This window comes from Dama dama, chromosome 19 (genome assembly GCF_033118175.1).
Source record: "Dama dama isolate Ldn47 chromosome 19, ASM3311817v1, whole genome shotgun sequence".
NCBI classification, from domain to species: Eukaryota; Metazoa; Chordata; class Mammalia; order Artiodactyla; family Cervidae; genus Dama; species Dama dama.
In genome coordinates this window covers 40,851,480-40,879,045 of record NC_083699.1, presented here as the reverse complement: position 1 = coordinate 40,879,045, position 27,566 = coordinate 40,851,480, and the positions used below count along the sequence as shown (strand labels likewise).

The 27,566-nt window shown below is 41.3% G+C and overlaps 1 protein-coding gene across 1 annotated transcript in view; it reads right to left on the bottom strand.

Moving 5' to 3' along the window:
* The window catches only part of TPRG1 (tumor protein p63 regulated 1), a 335,634-nt gene extending 308,604 nt beyond the window's left edge, over positions 1-27,030 (bottom strand). Inside the window, exon 1 of the mRNA XM_061166821.1 lies at positions 26,843-27,030. The gene's annotated coding sequence lies outside the window, so the exon portion shown is untranslated. The remainder of the gene's footprint in view (positions 1-26,842) is intronic.
* Between the last annotated feature and the right edge of the window lie 536 nt (positions 27,031-27,566).

Sequence of the window (27,566 nt, the reverse complement as noted above, 5' to 3'; positions counted from 1 at the left end):
TATTAATAAATCTGAGTTATTTGGATTGGTTTTGAGAGTTGTTCCCTGTTTGCAACCAAAAGCATCAAAACTGTTACACCTACAAACATTGCAACAACTGGTTTCAAGTGAAGTCAGTCCCCTTGTATGTCTGAAATCCGGAAGACTCATTGTCAGAAGCAATATCAGTGTAGCAATCACCGGAATGAATTTCATCATATTTGAGAAAGTGGAGGGAAATGGATAGAGGTACACCAAGAAAAGACCCTTAAGTTGTATAAACTGTATCAAAAGCCTTTTAATAGAAGGTATTCCTGTCCTAGCCTTGGTGTATTAATTCCTTTATTCCAGAAACATTTCTGAGCATTATCTACTTACACCACATTTGGGACCATTTCCATTGAAAGGAATATTGGGCTTACTTATACTTTTTCCTGATTCTGGTTCAAAATTGTTTATTGTGTATATAGAGACTAAATATTTTAGCAAGATCCATTTGGCTCTCTAATAGAAGCAACTGAGTGAGGTAAAACCTGGCCTGGTGCCTTTGGCTCCCAAAGCAGCCAGACACTGTCCCTTCCACTTTCTGCCCCAGATCATGATAGAGTGTCCACAGTGGTCCCATCAGAAACTACCTGAAGAACCAATATGAAAAGGCACAGTCAGTTGGGGGCCACAGAGGGGTGGTGCAGCTGTGAGTCGCAGCTCCAGGGAACGGCCCACTGGCACAGGCTGCTTTCCAGAGGACGACAGCATTTGTAAAAGCATTCTGGCACCACCAAGACATGGTCAAATGCCATTCTCCCTGAGCCTTGCTGCTCCAGAGGTGGGAAACAGCTGACACAATCGGTGGCAAGTTAAATCATCCTTCTGAACCAAGCAATTCATAGCTGGAGGGAGGAGGGAAAAGTAAAATAAGCCTTGGGTTTTTGTTTTTGTGTGTATGTGTGTGATGACAGCCAAGGAGTTATTATTTTCCTTCCAGGTGCCCAATAACTGAACAGCCACTTTTGAGGGCGCCAATGCTACAGCTCAGTATTGTTGTTACCCCACTGAGGGGTGGGTAGAGGCTGGCAGGGAGACAGACTGTGTTTTAATTGGCCTCCTCTCTCAAGGGAAAGAGCCAAACGTTTGCGGGATGCTTATTCGAGCCAGTTTCAGAGTAATAAAAGTGCATCTTTGATACACAGAGAGTTTATGTTCTTCATAAAAATGCTAATTGCAATCTTTGCAGAAAGGAGTGGCTTGAATGCTTCCCCCTTCGGCTTTTTAATATGAATACGGTTGTACTGTGTGGATGACCTTGCATTCATTAACAAGGGACAAGGCTTAAGTCCTCTTTGCAGCCTTTCAAAAACCCACTTCAAGGATTCTACCCCTGTGAATCTGAGAGTATTCAAACTCTTTTCATGGAAAACTGGAAAGCAATCTATTTGTTTCTTTTAAAAAAAAAAAAAAATCTCCTAGTACAAATACAGAGGGGGAGCTTAGAATATTTTTTTCCTTCGGTGAGTATGTTTTTCCAAGGTCAATTTGGAGGTTCTTCCTATTTGGCTGAGAAAAACTGGAGCCCCGGTAAGCGCGTTCACAGCCCTCTCTGTGGCTTGGAAGCCTTCCCCACCTACAGATGCTACAAGAAGTTGCTGATGTTTTTCCAGGGCCCCACTGTTTGCTTCTCTCGCTACAGAGAAGGAAGATGGAGTGATGAGTGAGGTTTTATTTATCCTGCTGGATGAGTCATTCAGCAAGAGTTTCCGACCCCGAATCCTTGTCTTTCTTTGCTCTATTCATCCCCACCCCCAGCCCCTTTTAGTTTGTAGTCCTTGGGCAGGTTTCCATTTATCCTCTCCTGTCAATCTCTCCCTCCAATCTCAAAAAAAAATAATAAGACTTTTTTTAAAGTCAAATTTCCCACAATTGCACTCAATTTACTCTGGGAACTCATTTAAAGGGCAGGGGTTTTGAAACATGATCAACAAAATAATCAGTCTGGGTTACATTAAATAGCATCCTTCCAGACTGAGCCAAGCCTTAAGAGGGAAAACAGCTCCCTTCAATCCCTCCCACCATGAATGAGACTCTGTGTCTCAAAAACTTTTTATTGAATATTTCCCGAAATGATGTCTGTCTTTCCAACAGGGAGAATGCTCAGTCTTTCTCAGAACCCCGTCCCATCTTCAGTCCAGCTGCAGGCAGGTGTTACTCAACAGCCTGGGGCTGCTCTGCTGCTCACAACGTTGCCACAGCAGATCCTCTGCGTTCTGAGTAATCTTGCTCTTTTTTTTAAAGGGGTGGGATAAGGAGACACTAAATAGAAGGGAATCAGTAGGCTAACTGGACCAGCAAAACACCATGTCATCTAACCAATTATCACTGTTGCTACACATCCAGGAAATCAACTGTCAAATTTTGGGTTTATAAGAACCAATTTTTAATGTCATCTTTTCTAATTCATTATAACACATACGAGATATTGTTCCTTAAATTTTGTCCTTTTGCCATCTTCAAAGTGGACAAAGAAAAACACAGAGCAGTAATATTTCTCATGAGATATGGCTGCTCAGCTTTATATTCTAGGTCACATAATAAAATATGCATATGGAAACTGTCTCTTCTGCCTGTTCTCGATCTGACACAACCCAGCACTGACCACGGAGCCCAGGCTAACGGTCATTTCTCTGGACTGCAGCTTATAAGAAGCAGGCTCTACCCAAGACAAGGATGGGAGAGATTAGATAAATCAAAGAGTGTGTGTTAGGGAAAGCAGGGATCTTAAACTCAAGGGCGATGTTCTACAAATACTAAGTCCCAGGTGGCACAGCAGTAAAGATTCTGCCTGCCAATGAAGGAGACTCAGGTTCAAACCCTGATTCAGGAAGATGCCCTGGAGAAGGAAATGGCAACCCACTCCAGTATTCCTGCCTGGGAAACCCCATAGACAGAAAAGCCTACAGTGGGCTACAGTCCATGGGGTCGCAAAGAGTTGAACATGACTCAGCGACTGATCTCACACACACACACACAGCATCACAGAACCAAGGGTTCACAGCTAAATTAATCAGTATCAAATACTATCATGCTGTTAAAAAGATACAACAGGTACCTAATGGGTGGGGGGAGGGGATGGGGAAAAAGCTGGGGAGCATGTTATAGTTCTGAGAGGATTCTTAGAAGTATTGTAACCTGCATTAATGATCTGCCTGCCAATGTAGGAGACTCAAGAAATGTAGGTTTGATCCCTGGTTTGGGATGATTCCCTGGAGTAGGAAATGACAACCTGCTATAGTATTCTTGCCTAGAAAATCCTATGGACAGAGGAACTTGGTGGGCCGTGGTCCATGGGGTCACAAAGAGTTGGACACGACTGAGCTTGCATGCAACACTAATTAACCAAGTGAAGAACTACGGGGTGTTATAAGGTGAAAAGAAAGTAACAAAGGAAGAAAGCCACTATAGCAGGAGTATGGAGACAATAAATAGCATGGCATGACAGAGAAGCACATGAATGTATAAATGATGAATGAGTGATTGGCATGAAATGAGTACATAATGAAAAAGGGTATTAATGTCATTTGGGAAGGAAAGCTTCCCAGGTGGCGCTAGTGGTAAAGAACCTGCCTGCCAATGCAGGAGACGTGAGATACGTGGGTTCGATCCCTGGGTCAAGAAGATCTCATGGAGAAGGAAATGGCAACCCACTCCAGTATTCTTGCCTAGAGAATTCCATGGACAGAGGAGCTAGCAGGCTATAGTCCATAGGGTCCAAAGAGTCCAACACGACTGGAGTGACTTATCACATACATATGAGAAGGAAAACAACACAGATAAATAAATATAGCAAGAATGTGTTGTCGGATCTTAGGAGAGTCATAAGACAGAAAAACCTGTGACTTCTACTGTTTTACTCCTGAGGTCACACTAGGTGCATTTTCTAATTTAAAATTTTTAATGTATATCTTTTCCCATGAGGGCAGGTACAATTTTTTCTTGTTCATATCAGCATTCCCAGCACCAGGTAGCTGTCTAGCATATAGGAAATACAAAATCAATGTCTGTGTTGAACTCAGAATATATGGATGAATGAATATATAAACAGTAAAGAAACCCAGGGCAATGACAGCCATAACACAAACAGAGATAAACCAGGCAAGTCGCTATGAAGTGTTAAGATCGATAGCACTTGGTAATTGATTAGATTTGAGGAACAAAGAGGGAGGAGTCCAAGGGGAGGCTTCAGGAGCTAAGTGTCTGAGGGCACACCGCAGGTTTCGGTGGAGGTGGGAGGCTACATTCCTTGCACCCAGAGGAGGACCAGGTCCTGATGGAGAGAAGGCTGGCTTCAATCCTGCTGAGTTAGGGTAGTGATATGTCTTGCTGAAATGTATAGAAGAGCTAAAAATACAGAACTGGGGCTCAGAAAAGAGGTCAAACCTAAAGAGAGAGGTTTGATTTTACCTGCGGAGAGTGGTTTGTTAAAGCTGTGGGCTAGGAGGAACTTGTCCAAGAGGGAGGACAGGGAAGAAAAAGCAAAGACAGAGCCTTAGGGAAGGTGGCAAAATGCTCTGGGGTTTGAAGTTTGGGAACCGTGTCTTGATCTCCTGAGTCAGTTATCTGATCTCTCAGTCACCAAGTCAATTCATAAGACAGCAGAGATCCTTGTTCTGCCTCGGAAGAGGACGCTTGTAAATCCATACTGCATTTCAGCCCTTCACTACAATCAACAGTGCCTGCATTAACCGTTAAAAGCCACAGAGCAACTCAAAGATTGCCACTCGAGGCTGTACATTGCAAACTTATTTTTCCCTCTGATGCTATTAATGTCTGACGATGTTATTAAAATGAAAGGAATTTTTTTTAATAAGCTGGGAGGAAATCCACTTAACCAAATTGTTCGTAAAAGGAGTAAAACACACCAAGCCTCTGCTTTGCGCCAATCCACCAATATAGGATCCTGCAAAAAAACTTTCTTGTGTAAATATTTACAAGGAGAATAAAAAAGGAAAGTGGTTTGGGGAGCAAACCAGATGGAATAATACAAGAACAAACTTGAATACAGTCAAAATGGGATTCAGCAACAACAGAGCATCCTCTCAGGAATCTACTATTGCCGGCCGGGGGCGGGCGGGGGATGAGAAAAGAATATAGAGTTAAAAAGAAAAGCAGTGTCAGGGGAGCATCTCTTGAGCCCCATTTCAGCTAATCTCCAAAAACTGGGTTTTCATTTTTATTAAAATCTTCAAAAGCCAAATGTAATAAGCTCCCTAATAATAATATGTATGAATTCAGTATTCATCAGTCCTCTAGAACAAACTTCTGCTCTCTCCAGAAGTCGTTCAAAAGATGCCCTTCTGGTGCTTGGGGGTCCAGGAGCAGGAGTGGGGCCTCCTCCTCCCGGGTGATAGGAGAACTGCCCCGTTTCACTTCTGAGATTGTTGAGTCTGCTCCTACTGCTACACGTGAGCCTATGATGCTTTCTCAGTCTTCGTTTCTCCACCTGCCTTCGGTAGCTAGATTACAAAGCAGGGATCGTTAACAGATATCTCAATTATAGAATGTTTCTGTCACTGTTTTCCTGCCCTCCCCTCCCCTCTCTCTGGCTCCCAAAGCGGCCCTCTTCCAACTCAGGGAACGTTTGAAGCAAGCTTGGCTCACAATGCATTTTGCAAACAAACCACAAAATAACATGATTGTAAAAATGTGAGCTGCAAAAGTAATAAATAAGGGAATAAATAAGTGCGTAACCACAGAGGCTTGTCTGGCTCCTCGGCCCTCTGACCACAGCGGCCCTAGGCTGTCTGTACTCACGAGCGGGGAGGCCAGGAAATGCGGAGGACACTGCGGCCTTGCCCTGGGGGCTCAGGGATGGAAGTCACACAGAGAGATTTTTTTTCTCTCTCTCTTTCTCTCTTTGTGAGGTAGTTCTATGTCAAAGCTATCAATGAAAAACATGACCAGAGAGTCGGAGAAGTGGGCTTCTTGCCACCATTGTCTCAGATTCACTGACCATTCTCGAGCACATAATAGAGGTCAGACTGCATGTCTCAGTGCACTCACGGGACATCTCTGTAGTAAACCAGGGAAGTGGATGTGATTAGTGTCATTATGCAGATACAGAAACTGAAGCCCATCAAAAAACAAGTAGAGGTCAAATTGCATTTCACAGATGCTGTAAAACCACCCTAATGGAGACTGGAATAGGGTAAGGGAGTGTAGGAGAGCTATGTGTGATTTTTCCCCTGCTTTTAAGTCTGGCTGCTGAGACATCTTCATTTACAAGGATTTTGAGATTAGAACACCCAAGTTTAAATACCAGTCTTGCCAAGCTTTTTTGTTTTGTTTTGTTTTGTTTTTACTAACTTTTACTTTGAAATCCTGGTGGCCCCAAACTCTTCTTCACCAGACTTCTTTCTGGTGGCTGGCAGTTTCTGCCAAGAGGAGGACCAGTACTAGCCAATCAAAGATGAAAGGGGAGGCTGAAAGCTGGGCCTGAAACTGAATAGTACAGTGCAAAATTTTTGATTCAGGGCCCAGAATCCAGTATTCAATAATACTTTACGTCCCAGGATAGGGCTTAAGTGTCAGGAATAGAAAACAGAGTCCCTCATGTTTACTATTCACAGAGACAGTGGGCTGCGAGGCATTTGATTCAGACCTCCTGCACAGCAAATATAGAAGACTCTGTTCAATATATGGTCACATGAAGAGTGCTGGGCACTGCACATGACCTGCAGAAAATTCAAGAAAGCCTTTCTTCAAAGAGACATAAGAAAAATCAAGAAAAACACAACCTCAAATAAGCTAACAATCAAACGAGGCAGACAGATGTGGATGCAAAGTTTGCTTAGATGTGGGGGTAATTACAAGCACACTGTGTAGACTGAGAATGGAACCTCAGTTTACCAATGTCACAAGTAATGCTTTTGGTTTTCACAGCAACCCCATAAATAAGAGGTATTATCTTTTTTTCCCAAATGGGAAACCAGAGTTTCAAAGGAAAGTGACTTTTCTAAAATCTCTGGCTCTGGGGGCCCAGATCCTGAGGCCCCCACCTCAGAGCCTCTCCGCCGCCCCTCCTCGCCATACTGGAAAAGCCGTAGAAGACACATGGATAGCATCACTGTGTCAGAGTCAGGAGGGAGGCTGCTGAAAGCCACAGTAGGGGAAGAAGGAAAAGAAACCTTACAAACACAGGAGGCAAAAGATAATGAAAAGGAGACTGAAAGATGGGGGTGTGACATGGAATGACTCACAGCCACTTCTGGATTTATTCAAAGTCAGACCACATTATTCCTTCTCTAGAAGGTAGCGTTCCAAATGCCAAAGGCTTCTGGCTTTAATACAAATTTTATTCTAACTCAATTGGGGTGGAACTCTCTCTAAAATTGATTATGCATTTGTCTACATTTTTAAAAAAAAAAAAAGCATAAAGAGTAAATTAGCCATTTCTGAAAGGACTACAGGCTTTCACTTTCTTCGGTGAAAGTTAATGTAAGGTGACATACTAGAGAACTCTCTAAACTTGGAGACTGCTTAACTTCTACACCCAATCCAGATTGCTCTGACCTTCCCTTCTTGAGGATCTGTAATAGGGCTTTGTTTTGATTTTCTGTCTCCTCTCTTGGCAAGGCATGTACCTTGTGCTGCTCTCCATTCTCAGGAGCCTGTCTGGAGTAGCCCCTTCTCTCACTTTTAACTTGCAGACAGGCAACCAAATTTATTAGCAGCTGGTATAAACTAAAATTAATCAGACTCGAGTGAAGGACTAGAACCCATCAGCAAACTTAAATACTGCTGCATATGTGACCCCTTCTCATGGCTGTTCTCATAGCCTTTGCTCTCATATGCCAGGTTTGCTTGTGTTTTCAGTGAAGGGCCTTTAAAACCTAACTCAAAATCTCCTTCAAAAATGCAATAGAAGTTTAAAGACATGGTTTGCATTTTACTTAGTATCTTCCCCCAAGAAGCTCTTTGGCCATAATTACGACATATGTGTTGTCCTTAAGGTGAGTTCATCCTAAAAGAAGGGGTAAATGGGAGGAGGGAAAAAGAGAAAAAGTGGGTGGGGAAGGAAGATAAGGCAGATGTGGGAAAGGGAAGAGGAGAAAAGAGGTGAAAGACAGTTTATTCTCTTAGCTCCATTCATTTTCCCAAAGTACCATCAACCCAAAGTTGGACCATTTCTGGCATCTCCTGAGTCTCTCGCTAGATTCTGTCCAGTGGCTGCCAACCGACGTAGACAGTTGCCACACAGCTAGGATGGAGGACTGAACGTAAGCACCAAGGTGAGCCCCCACCAGGCCCGCCAGGAAGGACACCAAAGGCCAGGAGGGCCCCCCCTGCCTGGAGGCCCTCAGGAGGAGCGGGCTGACCCAGCTGGCAGGACAATCCAATCCTGACACTGTGGGCTCTGCCCTTTCCTGCCGCCCGGCAGCCTGGCTCCATAGCGCGGAGCCTGTCCTGGGGTGAACTCGTCAGAGGCCCTCCCGCTTTCCAACAGGTATTCAAATGAGTGAATGTTTTATTTTAAAAGACTTTGTTTAGAAATATGGTCTCAGAACTTTCTCTGTTCCTCTTGCTCTCATGCTCACCAATGCCAGTGTAAGAAAACTGGGCCAGTTTGAAATCAACAGAATGAAAGCTATTAAACATTTGGTTGGTCTCCCAATATATGCCCTATGAATACCCCCACTTTGGAACTTTCCACAACCTGTCTTCTTTTAGATTTGTTGTGGAGTGAATTGATATTCTGATTCACTACAGTATCTTCGCAACGTGTGCAGCATGGCGCTAAACACAGGGTTTGCCTTTAAGCTCTCGTGGCTTGGATGCTGCAAAGTATCTCTGCTGTCTTGGCCTTGCTGGCACCTACTTTCTCTTGTTCTGGCAACGGTGCTTCACTTTTCCTTTAGAAAACCACCCCTCCTGCTCTGGATCCGTGTGGCTTATGAGCATCTGATGTTACCCCTCTAGGTTCCGCTTGTGGAGCAGACCGAGGCTTGGCCAATCAGCATATTTAAACATGCTGGCCACAGTGACCAAGTTAGCGATGGGCACACGCCTGTGTCACTCCATTGGGAATTAATTGTGGGATTTTTGCCAAAATTACTTGGGGGAAAAAAAAAACCTTTGGTTAAGTTTTTTGAACTGATAAGATATAAACCTGCAGCTGCTGAGAAACACCAAGAAAAAAAGATGCTTGATAAAGAAGCTAACACAGAGAAAAGCATAACTGATGGAAGAAGAGAAGTATCATTCTGATTTTCTCACTTGATATGTGATGCAATTATTTCGTTATGTGTCCAAAGTGTCATTTTTCATTTAGTTTACTCTGAGTTGAGTTTCTGTTTGTTGCAACCAAAAGTGCCCTGATGGGCTCAGGTGCAGAGACAAATGTAATCTAAAATTCCTATCTTTATAATGCTTTACATAGTCTGTGAAGTACCATCATATACATTATCTCATTTAAATGTCATAAAAATTCCCAAAGATGGGCATTATCATGTTCCCTATTTAACAGAAGAGAAAACAGAGATTAATGAAAAGACCTAACCTCTGGTAGCCAGTAGGTACCACAGTCAGGATTGGAATCCTGTATTCCTGTTCTAAATCCAGTGGCACCCACCCTTGTTACAATCAAGAGGAAAAGGCACACTGAGCCCATGTACAAATTTAAACAACGCAAAACCTGACATTCCGTGCAATGGAGCAATATACCAAATGAGGCAGTATTTGTTTGTTGGTAAAATAGATTGTTCTTAGTGTGAATGATTTGTGTATTCAGAGGGGAGAGCCCTGAGGCTTGGCCAGCATCAGGAGAATGTATGAGGGGACGGGACTGCACTGTTGCCCTAGAGAACTAAAATTCCCTAGAGAACTTTAAGGCATCTTGGGATGTAGCATTCATAAAGGCTTTATAATTTTTTTTTCTAGTCCAATCACATCTTCAAAAAAAGGGAATAGAAGGACTGGTAAGAGAAAAATATTTGTTATTGTTCTTATTATTGTCTTGTTGGTCATTCATTGAAAATTTACTGACTTCCAGGCTCTACTTATGTTCATTATCAACACTGCAAGTTAAGTGTTATTATCCCCATTTTTCAGATTTGGAAAGCAAAATTCAAAATATTTTCCCTTGGTTCTTTTTTTTTTTTTCCCCCCTTGGTTCTTTTGTACAAGCTGTACTTTTACCTCAAATTATGCTTCCCTTTTCTGTCCAAATGAAGAACACCTTTTCATATTCCAGGTTGTCCCTGAATACACCTTCTTCAGATAATTTTCTGCCTCCCACCCTTTGCTGTACCCTCCACTGACGCACCGACGAACTGATCAAAGCACCATATTTCACTAGACTTCACTAGTCTTCATTCACCCATCCATCTCCTGTCTAACAGATGGTAGATTCCTTAAGGGCAGATACTTTATTTATCTTTGTATACCCTGTGCCCATGTGTGTGCCTTCTCAGTCACGTGGGGCCCTTTGCAATCCCATGGGCTATAGACCACCAGGCTCCTGTGTCCATGGGATTCTCCAGACAAGAATACTGGGTGGGTTGCCATTTTCTCCTCCAGGGGATCTTCCCGGCCCAGGGATTGAACTCGCATCTCCTGTGAGTGAATTCTTTATCACTGAGCCACCAAGGAAATCCACTGTATACCCAGTACCCAACTTAAAAGCTGCTCCAGAGCTAATGAGAGGGGCAAGAGAAGAAAACAGAGGATACAGCCTTAAGTTTAGGGACATGCCCAAAGTTGGGAGACTGTGAAAGAACTGAAGAAGGTCAGGATGGCAATGTTTGAGAAGACCCAGAGTAATACTGGGTCTCAGGAAACACTGAAGGAAAGAATGCCAATGTATGCAATACTGCAGAGAGATACAAGAGAAGGGGATTGGAGAGAAGGTCAGACAGTGGATAGCCATGAAAGTTTTGCAACCTGCTGGTAATTCCTCAGAAGAAATTATTAAGGGTTTTAGAATTATTGAGAGAAGTGCTTTTTCCCCCAGGCAATCTGGAGGATTTATAAAGTTGAGCAATGGTGTAATTACACTTCTGTCTGCTTTGTCTAAATGACTGAGGTTGAAAGACCTTTGGGGCTTCCGGTTTCTGTCTTCAGAGCAGAGACTCCTTGTAGCGCTTAGCTCTCTTGGGGAAAAACCCAGCACAAAGGATAGAGAAGTACATTTCGCATACTGAGGAAATTAGGATTCAAAACCAAAGCATAAGCCAAACTGATAATAAGTTTCACAAGGGTTTAATCAAACTCATAGGTGAGAAATTCTTAATGGATTACTAAAAAAAAATCTAGAAATATAGGAGTTACTCCCCTTATTTTGGTTGTTGCAGTCAGACAAACCAGACCCTTCTCCAGAATACTCTCCCTAACTACTGTCAGACACCCAGTCCTGAGACGGATCAGCCTTGAGTCTCTTCCCAGTGGGAGGAAAGAAGAATAAACTGGAACACCTAATTTCAGTGCTTCTTCTGACCAGAGGTATGAAGGTTAAGCAAGGCATTTCCCTGCTCTGAACATCAGTATTTTTACCTGTGGAGTGAGTAGTGTAATATCTGTCCTACAGGACTGATGCGGAAATCCAATAAAACACTGGCCTTAAAAATTATTTGTAAACTCTAAAGAGCTATCCCAATACTAGAAATTTCTAGCATGGTAGAACTGTTCCCTTTACCAGTAGAAGTAAATGGTAGAAAAAGCCCCAAAGTTTGAAACCCCAGCCCACACAACTCAATTATTTTTCCAGGTATTTTTGACCTTTAGGATTCATTAATCTCAGTATAAACATCTGCTGAGATACATTTTTATTTTCTCATTACCTATTATTGAATACCTATTATATGCTAAACAGTGTTCTAGACACTGGAGATATGAAGGGAAGAATAACAACAGTAATAATAAAAACAGCAACAAACACCCAGGATTCCTTGAGCACTTTCTAGGTTCCAGGCTTTGTATTAACCACTTGACATGTACTCCCACATCTAACCTTTGTAACACACTATGAGGTAGGCATATTTATTAGCTTCATATCACAGATATGAACACCAAGACTTGAGAAGAAATTCAGTAATTTGACCAGTTACAGTTAGTGGCCAGATGAGAACTAGAACGAGGACTGCCCCAGGCTGCCTGACCTAAACCTGTGGGGTTACCAGCTGGGCAGTTACCCTCATGCTAGACTGCTGCCATGGACAGGGTCCTTACTGTCACAGAGCTTATAGACCAACAGAGGGTGCAGGCAGGTCATCGAGGGATGAGAGTGATGCCTCCATGGGGAAGATATGGAAAAAGCAACCCCTCTCAGGAATAAGAACATGTACTTCTGTTGATCTGTGCCTGAGAGCCAGGATCTGATGCAAAAGGCAGCACCTAACTCTAACCACTGTCGTCGTTGTTTAGTCGCTAGGTCACATCCGACTCTTTGGTGACCCCACGGACTGTAGCCACCAGGCTCTTCTGCCCACAGATTTGCCAGACAAGAGTATTGCAGTGGGTTGCCATTTCCTTCTTGGAGACCAGGGATCTCTATGAAGACCAAGTCTCCTGCATTGGCAGGCGGATTCCTTACCACTGAGCTGCCAGGAAAGCCCAACTCTAACTGTATACTTTATAAAGTACAGGATATTTTCCTCCAAAGTGTTTATGACCTTTCAGATCTAATTGTAATACTACACACTCACATTCTGTGGGATCTTATGATCTGTTTATAAGGTATTGCACACTCATGATCTCAATAGATCCCACAGTGATGTAAGATGGGCAGGACTAGGATGATTATCCGATTTTCCAGTCGAGGAACAAAAAACTGTGGGAAATACCAGACTACCTTACCTATCTCTTGAGAAGCTTATATGCATGTTAAGAAGCAACAGTTAGAACTGGACATGAAACAACGAAATGGTTCAAAATTGGGAAAGGAGTATGTCAAGGTTGTATATTGTCACCCTGCTTATTTAACTTCTATGCAGAGTACATCATGTGAAATGCCAGGCTGGATGAACCACAAGCTGGAATCAAGATTGCCAAGAGAAATATTAATAACCTCAAAGAAGCAGATAATACCACTCTAATAGCAGAAAGCAAAGAGGACCTAAAGAGCCCCTTGATGAGGGTTAAAGAGGAAAGTGAAAAAGCACACTTAAAATCCAACATTCAAAAAACTAAGATCATGGCATCCAGTTATTTTCCTGGACTCCAAAAGCATTGTGGATGGTGACTGCAGCTATGAAAGTAAAAGACACTTGCTCCTTGGAAGAAAAGCTATGACAAACCTAGTCAGCATATTAAAAAGCAGAAACATCACTTTGCTGACAAAGGTCCATATAGTCAAAGCTAGCGTTTTTCCAGTAGTCATGTACCAATGTGAGAGTTGGGCCATAAAGAAAGCTGAGTGACAAAGAATTGATGCTTTTGAATTGTGGTACTAGACAAGACTCTTGAGAGTTCCTTGGGCAACAAGGAGATCAAACCAGTCAATCCTAAAGGAAATCAACCCTGAATATTCATTGGAAGGACTGATGCTAAAGCTGAAGCTCCAATATTTTGGCCACCTGATGCAAAGAGCCAACTCACTGGAAAAGACCCTGATGTTGGGAAAGATTGAGGGCAAAAGGAGAAGGGGACAACAGAGGATGAGATAGTTGGATGGCATCACTGACTCAATGAATATAAGCTTGAACAAATTCCAGGAGATAGTGAAAGACAAGGAGGCCTGGCATGCTGTAGTCCATGGGGTCTCAAAGAGATGGACACAACTCGGAGACTGAACAACAACAGCTGAGGAAACTGAGGCCCTGAGAGAAAAGGCCATGGGTCCCAAGCCGTTCCAAGTGGCAAACCAGCGACTTCAGACTACATCATTAGACCCACGTCCAGGCTTCGCTAAAACCATATAGCATCTTGGTCCGGATGCCTTGACAAACTGAATTACAAAAATCTCTCGTCAAACCTGCTGATATATTAAAATAGATCTCAGAGTAAGATTTGAAGTTCTGCTTTGCATAAACCTATAATTTTTAAGTAAAGCTATTTTGTATTTATAGAGTGTCTTTTGTTACTTCTAAACACTTTCAGGCTCAGAGCTTAGAGAATTTTTACCCTCAGGATCACTTGGGCTTCTCTGGTGGCTCAGACGGTAAAGAATCCACCCGCAATGCGGGAGACCCGGGTTTGATCCCTGGGTTGGGAAGGTCCCCTGGAGAAGGAGATGGCAACCCACTCCAGTACCCTTGCCTGGAAAATCCTATGGACGGAGGAACCTGGTAGGCTACAGTCCATGAGGTTGCAAAGAGTTGGACACAACTGAGCGACTTCACTTTATAGTTGATTAACTATGTTGTGATAGTTTCAGATGTACAGCAAAGTGATTCCATCATCCACATACATGTACCTATTCTTTTTCAAATTCTTTTCCCATTTAGGTCGTTACATAGCATTGAGCAGTTCCCTGTGTTACACCGTAGATCCTTGTTGGTCATCCATTTTAAATATAGCAGTGGATACATGTCAATTTCATACTCCTAACTATCCCTTGCCCTCTGTTTTCCTTCCTGATAGCCATAAATTCAGTCCCTAAATCTGTGAGTCTCTTCCTGTTCTGTAAATAAGTTCATTTGTATCTTTTATTTTTAGATGCTACATATAATTGATATCATATGCTATTTCTTTTTCTCTGTCTTGCTTACTTCACTCAGTATGACAATCTCTAGAGCCTTCTTAGTCATTTTAAAACATTGCTGGTCATAGTGCATATCATGTAGGGAGGCCTGTCACACACAGAGCTCATCTGTATCAGAAATGTACTGCACTTATTTCCTAGGGCAAGGAGTTACCTCCAAGCAGATTCTTCCATGGACCTAAGCTTACGAATAACATCAGGATATGAAACTGATTGCCAAGCATCATGAAAAGGAATCTTCAGAGACTTTGAACACATTTTCTACTTGCTAAATACAGTCAATATATTTTTGAATACCAGAATACATTTTTTATTTCCACTCTTTCTCTCTCCCTCTTTCCCTTCTTCCCCAAAAGTCACCCAAGCCATTTTGTCAGGGGAAACTCCATGCAGGCAGTCACTTTTATAGTGATTAACACTTAGTAAGGACAAAAATTATTACCACTGACTCAGTAGTGATGAAGGATAAGAAGGTGATGAATGACTAATTTCTATACAGAGGTTGAAAGCTAGTCATTTAAGGTTCTTTCCTTTCTAAATTTTATCTAGGGTTGCTCATATAACCAAACATCCTTGAGTTTGACTTCTGTTGCTCCTGGGTATGTCAGAGCATTTCTGGGAATAACAAAACTAAACCATGGATTTTTTTTGAGACACAGGTTGAAATATGCTGTTATTCATCAAACTCAAAATTTGAACATGTGATCTGAAATGTAATATGAGTATTTTTACAATGACAATATAGCAGACATCTGAGGAAACCTGTAAAACCCTGGACATATATGATGATCACCAGGAGGAGAGGTTGTGGATGAAACTGGCAGGCCAGAGGCCCAGACTGCAATCTGAATGCATGTCTGGAGGACTGGAGGCTCCTAGGGCAAGCCCCTGGACATTGTAACTGTGTAACTGAGAGCTACCAAAATTGCTCCTCTATCCTCCAAGATATCCTTTGAAAAATACAGCTTCTGTTCATGATATTTAGTAGATCAAAACTAATAGGAACCTACTGTACAGGTCAAGGAATTCTACTCAATACTTTGTAATGACATATATGAGAAAAGAATCTAAAAACAGGGTGCATATATACATATGTATGTGATTCATTTTGCTGTACACCTAAAAAAATGGATGTGTGTATATGTATAAGTGATTCATTGTGCCCTGCAGTGTTGCTGTAACAGAACAACGTAAATCAACTATACTCCAGTAAAAATTAATTTTAAAAATGCATCCCTTTTCAACTCATTCCAGAGTGGTCTGCGCTCTTTGTCTCAGATGTGATTCCCTCCACCTGGAATGCCCCTCCCACACTTATTCTCTCTGAGAAACTCCTACATCCTGATCTCTGGCAGTCTCAAATGTCGCCCACTTTGAGAACTTTTCCCTAACTACCAATACAGTTAGTTGTTCCTGCCTCTGTGCTCCTTAGCACTTTGTTCATGCCTCCAGGCTAGCATTAACTGTTGCACTGCAATTTTTTACAGGTTTCTCTCCTTGGCTAGGATAGACTAGAATAATACCATATATATATCCTCACTGTCTTACACAATGACTGACACATAGCAGGCACTTAGATGTGTGATGAAAGAAAGAAATGAGAAAAAAGGAAACAAGAGAAGGAAGAAATCAGGAAAGGAATTGAGAGGTGGAAAGGAGGGGAAGAAAGAAGGATTAAGAAGGAAACAGAAGAAACAATGAAAAGAATTCTGTTTTCCCAACTAATAATCCTAGTAGGTAATAGGAACAATCTCTCCTCCCTCTTCACAGATATGAAGAATCCATGCTTATTTCACAGTCTCTCAACTAAGTTGGTCATTTGGATCTAACAAGACGTTTATTGATTCTTGGTTTTCTATTGATTCTGAAGAGGTCTTTAGGAAGATCTGATGAGTGTGGAAAAGATAAATAAGTGTACAGATAATAAACTCTAGATTACATAAGCAAACATTACTTAATTACATTCTTATTAATACACTGACTCTGTAATGAATTTTGAGGCATTTAATTATCAATTTGACAAGATAATCTAGGGGTAGTTAATGATTATACCAGTAAATTGTTTTTAAAAAATCACTGACAATTATTAAGTCTCGTAACAGACATCAAATTAACTTGCTGGAGCTGTCTGGTTAAATAGACAGCAGTTAATTATGAGGTACTTACACATGCCTCACATTTTAATGTGCAAGCCTTTTTAATTGTGTAACGTCAAAAATGTTGTGTAAGGGAACAGTTTACCCATGGGGAATATTCCTATTCTGGGCAGCGTGGCCACTATACAAGCAGGAGCATGATCTGTGATGCTCAGCCTGGCATGTCCCGCTTCTCATCTTGGAATAGAAACACAGAACTCTCTAGAAGAGACAAATGATTGTCATATGCAGTCGGGTCTGTGGGGCCATTCAAAGTCTCTCTCTCAAAAGGAATTATGAAAAAGTGGTCAGATAAAGCTTTTGGATAACAGTGGTAATATCTATTACCTTATGAGCACCAGCTATGCCAGACATCTTGCAAGATGTTTTTATATGGACTGTCTCTTCTAATGGTTAAAAGGTAGAAAATCCCATCAATAGACAGGTTTTCCTCGGAACGCTTAGTGGAGGAGGAGGAATAAGAAATCACACGTACCAGGCCACTGAGATGACTTCCATCTTAGCTTAACATAGAGGCTACTGGCCACACAGTCTGGAACCAGACAGAGAGCAATGGTCCCAGGTGTTGAACACATAAACCAAAGATCATTTACTTTTCAGGAGTCCTGGGTGCCTGTTTTTCCAATTTGTCTCTTACCCAAACTCTGTGGTCACAAGAGTCCCCTATCTCCCCAGTGGCTGCATCACTTTTTATTTAATGAGCAGTGGAAAGGTGAGAATTTACAAAGCACCTTTATTCTGACCCTCACAGATCTGACATTCTTCCTGGAGACTGACTTAATCACCCTATATTTACCATCATCAAAACCCAAGTGTCTTGGTTCCTACTCCTCTCTGTTAATGCTCACACTGCTTAAGGCAGTGACTGTGAGCATAAGTTCAACTCTCAAAAGAGTACTTCTTGAGCTGAAATGCCTTGAAATGAATAGAATTGGGTTGGATAGACTGAGACTGCATTGGCTTGCGTTGCATTGGACGGGACTATATAGAATTGAACATTGTAAGGAAGGGGAACAGACTCTAGAAACTATGTTTCTTTACGTTTAGGTCAAGGCATGCTCAATGATAAAAAAAAAAAAGCAGCATGAGAACTATGCATGGACTCTGTGGTTAGACTACAAAATACTAAATTCAATCTCAGTGCCACCCCTTACCAGCTCTGTGATATAGAGCAAATTCCTTAATCTCTTGCACCTCCCTGAGTAGGACAATGCTACCTAATTTACAGGACTGCTATGAAGATTCATTCAATTAATTCTTGTAAAGTCTTTTTGGAATAATGCCCAGCATATAGAATGTATTATATAGGTGTTTTTAAAATAAAACAATTTTAAAAAACAAAATCACCACTTTGAATTGTTCCGCTTTACATTTTACAAAGCCCTTTCACATATGGCAACTCACACCACAGATGCACAGGTGGGATTATACCTATTAATCCTCGTCTTGCCGATACAAAAAGCAAGACTCATAAAAGCAAGAGCGGATCAAGAAATCAAGCAGGACATAAATCACCATAGGACTTGAGCTGAGTTCAGGCATATTTTTAGTTCAGTTCAGTATGATATCCCAGACAATTTTCATATGTAGTCCTGACTGTAGTGTATGCTGTTAGTTACCTGATAAACAAGAGTTAAGTCAAATCATAACATCCTCAGTGTTACTGCAAGTGGTTTTTTCTTACCCAGTGCATAGCAAAGCCAAGGACTGCAGCCTGGACTAGGGTGAAAAGTCTGTGGTTTGGTGCGATAGAAATAACCCCAATGAAGGACTCAGGAAACCTGAATTCTGGCCTTGACTCAACCACTAACTTTTGTCATACTGATAACTAACAGTGATTGAGGCCTGACTCTGTGCCATGCACTATATTCTTATCATTTAAGCCTCATAGCAAACAGTGAGCATAGGGACTTTTATTATTCCATTTTGCAGGTAAGGAAACCAAGGTATAAAGCAGGTAAGTAACTTGTATAGGTCAAACTGCTAGTAAGTACTATAATAAATGTTATTTGTAGAATGAAGGCATTCGACTAGTATGACCTCAAAGGTACTTTCCAGCCCATTCCATCCATAATTCAGGGAGTTCTTGCCTAATCCTCACTCCTCTGGGGGGTAATTCTGTGGTTCTGGGCAGCTCTACATCAAACCTCAGACATCTCAAGGCCTCCCAGGACACCAAGGTTGAAAAACTGGTGAATACTTGCATAACGTGGGATTTTTCTAATCATCGAAAGAATGAAACAAGTGAAAACAGGCAAAAGGTAAAAATCCTAATTCTTCCCCAGATTATCAATTTCATGTATACATTTATTGCATTTGTAATCATGAGGTTCATTCCATTTTGCATTTTTCTTTCTTCACTTAATATACTATCATAAATATTTTTTCAATAATTATGACCAAAATTCCCCATAATTATCATTTTCATGACTATACAGTCAGTAATAACTACCACATGATATTGGACCAAAATATCATAATAAAATGATTACCCCTTTACAAAATAATTTAAGCGTATTTTGATATTTTTTTAATATACAATGGTGTAATGAATATCTTCACACAGTTCATTTTTCTCACATCAGGTATAATGTTTCTATAGCATGCATTCCTCAGAAAGCAAAGGGCATACCCACATTTGTGGCTAATACACTCTGTAAAGGGAGAGTGTAATGTTGATAGTGACTACACATGACCCGCATTGTTGAAATCTTAACACAAGGAACACTGAATATGCTTCCAGATTTTGAGTGAATACAACCGATTTGCTAAGGTGAACAAACATTAATTTAATAGAAGTTTTGAATCCTGAATGCTTGGTGCTTGCATTCAAGGGGGGAAAGGTCTATAATAAGTACTTACAAGAAATAGACTTAAAGGAATACAGAGAAAGAGAAATATCATGTGACATCCCTTACATGTGTAATATAAAAATAAATGTTACAAGTGAATACCTTACTTATTACAAAACAGAAAGAGATTCACAGACTTAGAGAACGAATTCATGATTACCAGAGGGGAAGGATGAAGGGAGGGATAGTTCGGGAGTTTGGGACAAGCATGTACACTCTGCTATATTTAACATGGATGACTAACAAGGACCTACGGTATAGCACATGGAAACCTGCTCAATGTTATGTGGCAGCCTGGATACTGGATAGGAGGGGAGTTTGTGGGTAAATGGATACAGGACATGTATGGCTGAGTCCCTTCCCTGTTCTCCTGAAAATATCACAACATTGCTAACCAGCTCTACCCCAATGCAAAATAAAAAGTTTAAAAAAGAAAGATCCCACAATGATGCAATGAAGATCCTGTGTGCTGCAACTAAGACCTGATACAGCCAAATAAATAAATACTAATTTAAAAAAAAAACCTTAGGAAAGAAACCCCCCAAAATTAAAAATAAATAAAATGGAAAACCATCAAGGACCTACTGTATAGCCCAGGGGACTCTGCTTAAGGTCATGAGGCAGCCTGAATGGGAAGGGAATTGGGGGGAGAACAGATATGCACATCTGTGTTGTTGAGTCACTCTGTTGTGCACCTGAAACTATCACAACGTTACTCAGTTATACTCCAATATAAAATAAAAAAATTTTTAAAAAGAAATAGATTTACAGGAATAAAAAGAGATTTTATGGAAAGTTTAAAAAGGCCAAACCTTCAAGAGATTAGTACTCAGGAGACATAAGCAAGTCAGTTCTCTTGGACCTCACTTTGATAGTTTCTTCTTAATACTAAAGAAACACACTGCCACCTGTGTCAGATAATCAGAAAAGGTGGTTAAAGATGGGAATCATCGCAATGCTTATATTTTAATACAAGACATTGATTTTCCAGTCAGTATGCCACATCCTTTCTTTAAGCATACATTTTCCAATTCCGGAGTTCCTTCTCAATTTTTCTTGACTAACCCACTCCTGTAACCTACTCTCCATCATTTCCAGTTTCCAGTTTTTGTTTTTACTTTGCTTGCTTTTGTTTTATTTGTCTTAATGAGGCAAGTCTTTATAAAAACTTGAAGAATTCTTCTAGATTTTAATTTTTGTCGTCTTTTACAGTTGTTTCATCCACAAACTAATTGCAGACTATTTTCTTTAGCATCTTAGCTCCTTTAAGCCTTTCCAAAGCAAATAATTTAATTTTCATTGAAACAATCTCCTATTTTCACATTCATATTCTGTTTGTATAAAATTTAAGTAATATATTAACTAATGCACTTGGCATAAATAAGCTTTGTGAAAAAAATCAGTTGACCCTTGGTAAGCATACAGTTCAACTGATGGGAGGAGATGAACACAGGACAAGAAAGCAGCCTCATAGCTAGGAGTACTTAGTGTGCTATGGGCATCTGTCAGAAGGCTTTACAAAGGGAACGAAGGGCTTCTGTCAGTTAAGTGGAGTTACATCCACTGACTAATGAATGCTCCTCAAAATAAGAGGGAAGGAGAGAATGAGGACTGAATTCCTGGACCATGAACGCACAAGCAATGTATACCTACTGTCTCTATGTCAACAAGTGGCTAAAGAGACACAAAGTCTAACTTTATGAAAAGAGAGCTCATGTCCATCACTTTCTTGGAAACTTCATTCCAAGGTTAACTCAAGGATTTATATAGATTGTGAGGTGGTCTGCACAGATGCGTTAACAACTGCACTCATCTTTAGAAAGCTCATAGATCTCCCTGTGAATCTCACTCCTACAGGATTCTGAAGATCCCAGAATAGGGATGACTTTTCCAGAAAGCAGGAGTGCTTTTGTAACGGTAACAACACCACCATTTGTGAGAAACTCTGAGCCAAGATGGGCTTCCCTAATAGCTCAGTTGGTAAACAATCTGCCTGCAATGCAGGAGACCCTGGTTCTGAGCGACTTTCACTTCAACTTCATTGTACCAAGATACAATATATGCTTGAAAACCTTAACCATTTGCCCCAGAACAGCCCTCAGTGATCACACAGTTCCCCCTGTCTGAATGAACTAGGGCTCAGAGAGGTCAGCAGTTTGTCTGAGGTCATCTGTCCATGACACAGTGCTCAGAACAGATTATTTCTCTACACTTGGCTAGCTTAAGAAAATAGCTTCTCTTGAATGGCTAGTGAATAAGGGCCATAGGTGTATTTGAAACCCAAATATCCAGCCAAAGTCCAGCTTCCAGTTTCACAGAATGTGAGACTCTGGAAGATGTAGGGATTGGATCCTGAACGTAGAGCACCAGCAAAAAGTTCTGGGCTCCACTTCAATTTTACTACAGTCACTCATGGTGGAAGTCATTTCTATTCATGTGGTTTAATTATTCATTCGATAATTTGACTAGGACATTTCTATGCTTGATTTTGTTTGTTGTTGTTTAGTTGCTAAGTCATGTCCCACTCTTCTGCAATCCCGTGGACTATAGCCTACTAGGCTCCTCTGTCCATGGAATTCTCCAGGCAAGAATACTGGAGTGGGTTGCCATTTCCTTCTCTAGGGGATCTTCCCAACCCAGAGATCAAAGCCATGTCTCCTGCATTGGCAAGCAGATTCTTTAGCACTGTGTCACCTGGGAAGACCCCAATTCCCATTAAGTGAAGTTGCTCAGTCGTGTCCGACTCTTTGCGACCCCATGGGCTGTAGCCTACCAGGTTCCTCAGTCCATGGGATTTTCCAGGCAAGAACACTGGAGTGGGTTGCCATTTCCTTCTCCAGGGGATCTTCCCAACCCAGGGATCAAACCTGGGTCTCCCGCATTGTAGGCAGACGCTTTACTGTCTGAGCCACCAGGGAAGCCCCCAATTCCCATTAGCAATTCCCAAAACAAAGTCTGGGTTTTCCTCCTTTTCTTGGCCTTTTCTCCCTTTGGTGCAACCCAGAGATGACGACCACTAGGGGTCAGGCTTGCAAGAAGGTATCCAAGTCATTTTTTCTGTTTGTTTTGTTTTTTAATTGGGAGGAAATGAGAGGTCTTCTAGCCCAGCATGTATTGCCACATTTAAACTCTTTCAACATGGGGGACTCTTAAATTCTTAAAAATTTCTAAGAAAGAGAGGTTTCACAACCTTCTCTTCCAAGAAAATCTTCCTTGTATTTAACCTAGATCTCTCAAATATAATTTGAACCTATCTCTTATGGTGGTTCAATAGTACATGAATGGAGAACTTCCAGATATTCAAGCTGGATTTAGAAAAGGTAGAGGAACCAGAGATCAAATTGCCAACATCTGCTGGATCATAGAAAAAGCAAGAGAGTTCCAGAAAAACATCTACTTCTGCTTTATTGACTACACCGAAGCCTTTGACTGTATAGATCACAACAAACTGTGGAAAATTCTTATAGAGATGGGAATACCACACCACCTTACCTGCCTCCTGAGAAATCTGTATGCAGGTCAAGAAGCAACAGATAGAACTGGACTTGGAACAACAGTCTGGTTCCAAAATGGGAAAGGAATATGTCAAGGCTGTATATTGTCACCCTGCTTATTTAACTTATATGCAGAGCACATTATGCAAAATGCTAGGCTGGATGAAGCACATGAAGGAATCAAGATAGCCGGGAGAAATATCAATAACCTCAGATATGCAGATGACACCACCCTTATGGCAGAAAGCAAAGAGGCACTAAAGAACCTCCTACTGAAAAGGGAAAGAAAAGAGTGAAAAAGCTGGCTTAAAACTCAACATTCAAAAAACTAAGATCATGGCATCTGGTACCATCACTTCATGGCAAATAGATGGGGAAACAATGGAAATAATGACAGACTTTATTTTCTTGGGCTCCAGAATCACTACAGATGATGACTGCAGCCATGAAATTAAAAGACACTTGCTCCTTGGAGGAAAAGTTATGGACAACATATTAAAAAGCAGAGATATTACTTTGCCAACAAAGGTCCATCTAACCAAGGCTATGGTTTTTCCAGTAGTCATGTATGGATGTGAGAGTTGGACTATTAAAAAAAAGCTGAGCACCAGAGAATGATGTTCTTGAACTGTGGTGTTGGAGAAGACTCTTATTAAGAATCCCTTGGCCTGCAGGGAGATCAAACCAGTGAATCCTAAAGTAAATCAGTCCTGAATATTCATTGGAAGGACTGACGCTGAAGCTGAAACTCCAATACTTTGTCCACCTGACGCAAACAACTGACTCATTGGAAAAGACCCTGATGTTGGGAAAGATTGAAGGCAGGAGGAGACGGGATGACAGAGGATGAGATGGTTGGGTGGCATCACCGACTTAATGGACATGAGTTTGAGCAAGCCCTGGGAGTTGGTGATGGACAGGGAGGCCTGGCATGCTGCAGTCCATGGGATCACAGAGTCAGACACGACTGAACTGAACTTATGGTGGTATCTCAGGGGACATTGATAATGCTTGGCTATTATCCTCCGGGTAAGATAGGTGCTCTTCTGAGCAAGCATCAGTTTATGTCTCAGTTTCCATATCTGCAAAATGGGAACCAGGATTGGAGTCACTCTTCCACTAAATAGCACCTAAGTATAGGCTTCCCAGGTGGGTGCATGCTCAGTCCCTTCAGTCATGTCTGACTCTTTGCGACCCTACTGACTATAGCCCGCCAGGCTCCTTGGTCCACGGGATTCTCCAGGCAAGAATACTGGAGTGGGCTGCTATGCCCTCCTCCAAGGGATCTTCCTGACCCAGGGATCAAATCCACATCTGTTATGTCTCATGCATTGGTAGGTGGGTTCTTCACCATTAGTGCCACCTGGAATTCACCTGCAAACACAGGAAACATAAGGGGCGCAGGTTGATTCTCTGGCTCAGGAAGATTCCCTGGAGAAGGAAATGGCAACCCACTCCAGTATTCTTGCCTGGATAATTCCATGGACAGAGGGCTACTGTCCATGGGGTCGAAAAATGTTCGACATGACTGAGCATGCACTGTAGCTGGCATTGTTTACAGGAAGCACAGACATGGACCAGCCCTCAATGAGTTTTGATGATCTCCAAGATCTCTGACGCTGGCTCTAAAGTTCAATGATTAAATGAGGTTACTTGTTATTTTCTTAAGTAGGGACGTATTAACCTTTCAAAATAGACGAGGCTCTTAATGGTCTTTAAAGCCACTTACAGTAGGGTTCTATAGTTCTACTTGCTGGGCTTGTCTAATCCTAGTAGCCTTCTTTCAGAATTCTTTCTTTCACGCATCTTAATTATGCTTTATACCTTTCTTTCCCCTCAAGACCTGTCAATATTTTATGGCTCAGATGCACCTTTTCACTAAGTATTCTTCTCATCCAGAGCTTACCATCTCTACTCATTTTTGAGGCTCTGTTCACCCCCAAGGGTATGGAGGTGAATACAGAAGGGGTGAATACAGAGGGAGTGAATACAGAGGTGAATATGGAGGTATGGCAGAGGGAGAGCCCAGATTCACATCCCTCAACCTCTTCCCATCCCACAAGGAGCTTAGTTCCCTTATTGTTTTGTTTTAAAAATACTTGTTCTATATTTTTCAATCTCTGTGTGCGTGCGTGCCTAAAGCTCAGTTGCTTCTGGCGTGTCCGACTCTTTGCAACCCTGTAGACTGTAGCCCGCCAGGCTCCTCTGTCCATGGGATTCTCCAAGCAAGAATACTGGAGTGGGTTGCCATGTCCTCCTCAAGGGGATCTTCCCGACACAGAGATGGTACCTGCATCTCTTATGTTTCCTGTGTTGGCAGGTGGGTTCTTTACCTCTAGCATTGCCTGGGAAGCCCCTTTTAAACCTCTACATATGTGTGAAAATTTCATCCAATATAAAAATGTCTACATTCAAGAATAAAATTCTCCATTTCTTCCTCTTGCTTCAATTGTGTGTCTCAGAGGTAAAGGCTATGTGTGGGTTGGTGATTATCCTTTCAGATTTTCTCCTTTTGTACACACACTTACAAGCTTTTTGTTTTTTACCAACTCAGTAGTTTCAAAGAGGTATGCGCATCACTTACTAAAGATAGCTTTATAGTGGGAATGAATAAACTGCCAATACATCCAGTAATGAGAATGACTAATTGAAAATGTTACATTGAGTGAAATTAGACACACAGACAAGTACATACAGTACTATATTATTCCATTAGTATGAAATTCTAGAACAGGTCAAACTAATCCATGGTGAAAAATATCAGAACAGAGTTTTCTCCTAGTTGAGGAAGATCGTGATTGACTCGAATGGGATATGAGAAAATCCTGCATGTTAAGATGTTATATATCCTAATAGGTGTTCAGGATGCACAGATGTACTCATTTGTCAAAATTTAGTGACTGTATAATAAAAACTATTCATTTCATTGTATAAAAATGTATATTTTTAAACAGTCGACAAATATTGATCTCCAGCAAATGCTGAAGAATTTAAGAAGTGTACTGTTGCCTGCAAATTACTTTGAAATACGTAAAATGTGGATTGGTGAATGGATCAAGGAATGGATAAATAATAAAGCAAGTTCTGTAAAATGTTAATGGTAGAATCTAAAAAGTGGGTCTATGGGTGTTAAAAAATTTTCTCATCTTTGCTACAGATTTAAAATTTTTTACAATAAAATGGAAAACAGTGCCTTGAAAAATTTTAAAAACATACAAATAGAACAGACTATTATTGATCATTTCTAATTATTATTAATAGTAACAATAAGTCATCACATTTTGCAGCTCCTAGAAATAGCATAAGGGTAAGGACCTAATGCTGTCCTCTAGATCCTCACAAATTAGTAACTATGTCATTCATATAGGCTCCTTTGGAAATAATAGTCATAGATGATATACTGGACATTCCTATATGCCATAAGCTTCAAATACAGTATGTCACTAAATCCTTTCACTTTGAAAAATATTAGTATTCCTAGCTTAAGGAAAAGCAGGATAATAAGGCTTGGACTTAAGACAACTAATTCCAAATCACATGACAAGTGAATGGCTGGGCCAGGATTAAAACGTAGTCTTACATAACCCTGAAGCCCATGTTCTGCTCACTAGAATACACTGTCTCTCAAACAAAGCCCCTCCTGGCCTCTGCCTGCCAGGCAGAACCACAGACCTGACATCAAGGAATGCAGAGGATGCGGATGGAGGAATCCCCAGACTTGTCATGGAGCAGTAGCTATCTTGGTCACCTGGACCTCCTGGTGATGGCTGCAGTTATTTCCAGAAGCCCTCAGCGTCAATCAGCACAAGCTTCAACACGACGTGACGACCTCCGGGCTTTGCAGAGGGAGTTAAAGGCAGTAAACTCTAAGCCAGCAGTAAAAATCCAATGTGTTCTGATGTGTCAGATCAAAACTTGGAAACCTCCAGGGTTCCACCCTCCCCACCTCCCCCTCAACAGCTGCAAATGTTTGTTTTATTTCTCTCACATCTGGCCAGCCCATGTGTAAACAGAACGAAGGGTCAGTGAGGAAAGGATCTGAATGCCTCATTTCTTAGCCTCTTCCGTATATAGTGGAATGGGACAGAGGCTGAGTTAGGAAATGTGTTTTTTTAATTTCATTGAGATCGAGGCAGTAGTTTACGAATGCCTGTTAGGATTTCTTACTGATGGGTCCTTTTTCATACCTTTGTAGGGAGGCAGTTGGGGAGTGGGGAAACCTCTAGATTGAAAATTAGATGACCCAGATTCCAATATGGGCCCCTCCAATAATTGGGAGGAAGTTTTTTTCTTTCTAGGTCTTATTGTAGCATCTGGGTTATAACAGGGTGAAACCTTTTCTAAGGTTTCATCCAGCTTTAGTATTCCATTTTTTCCAGCATAATTTCAGTGTTTA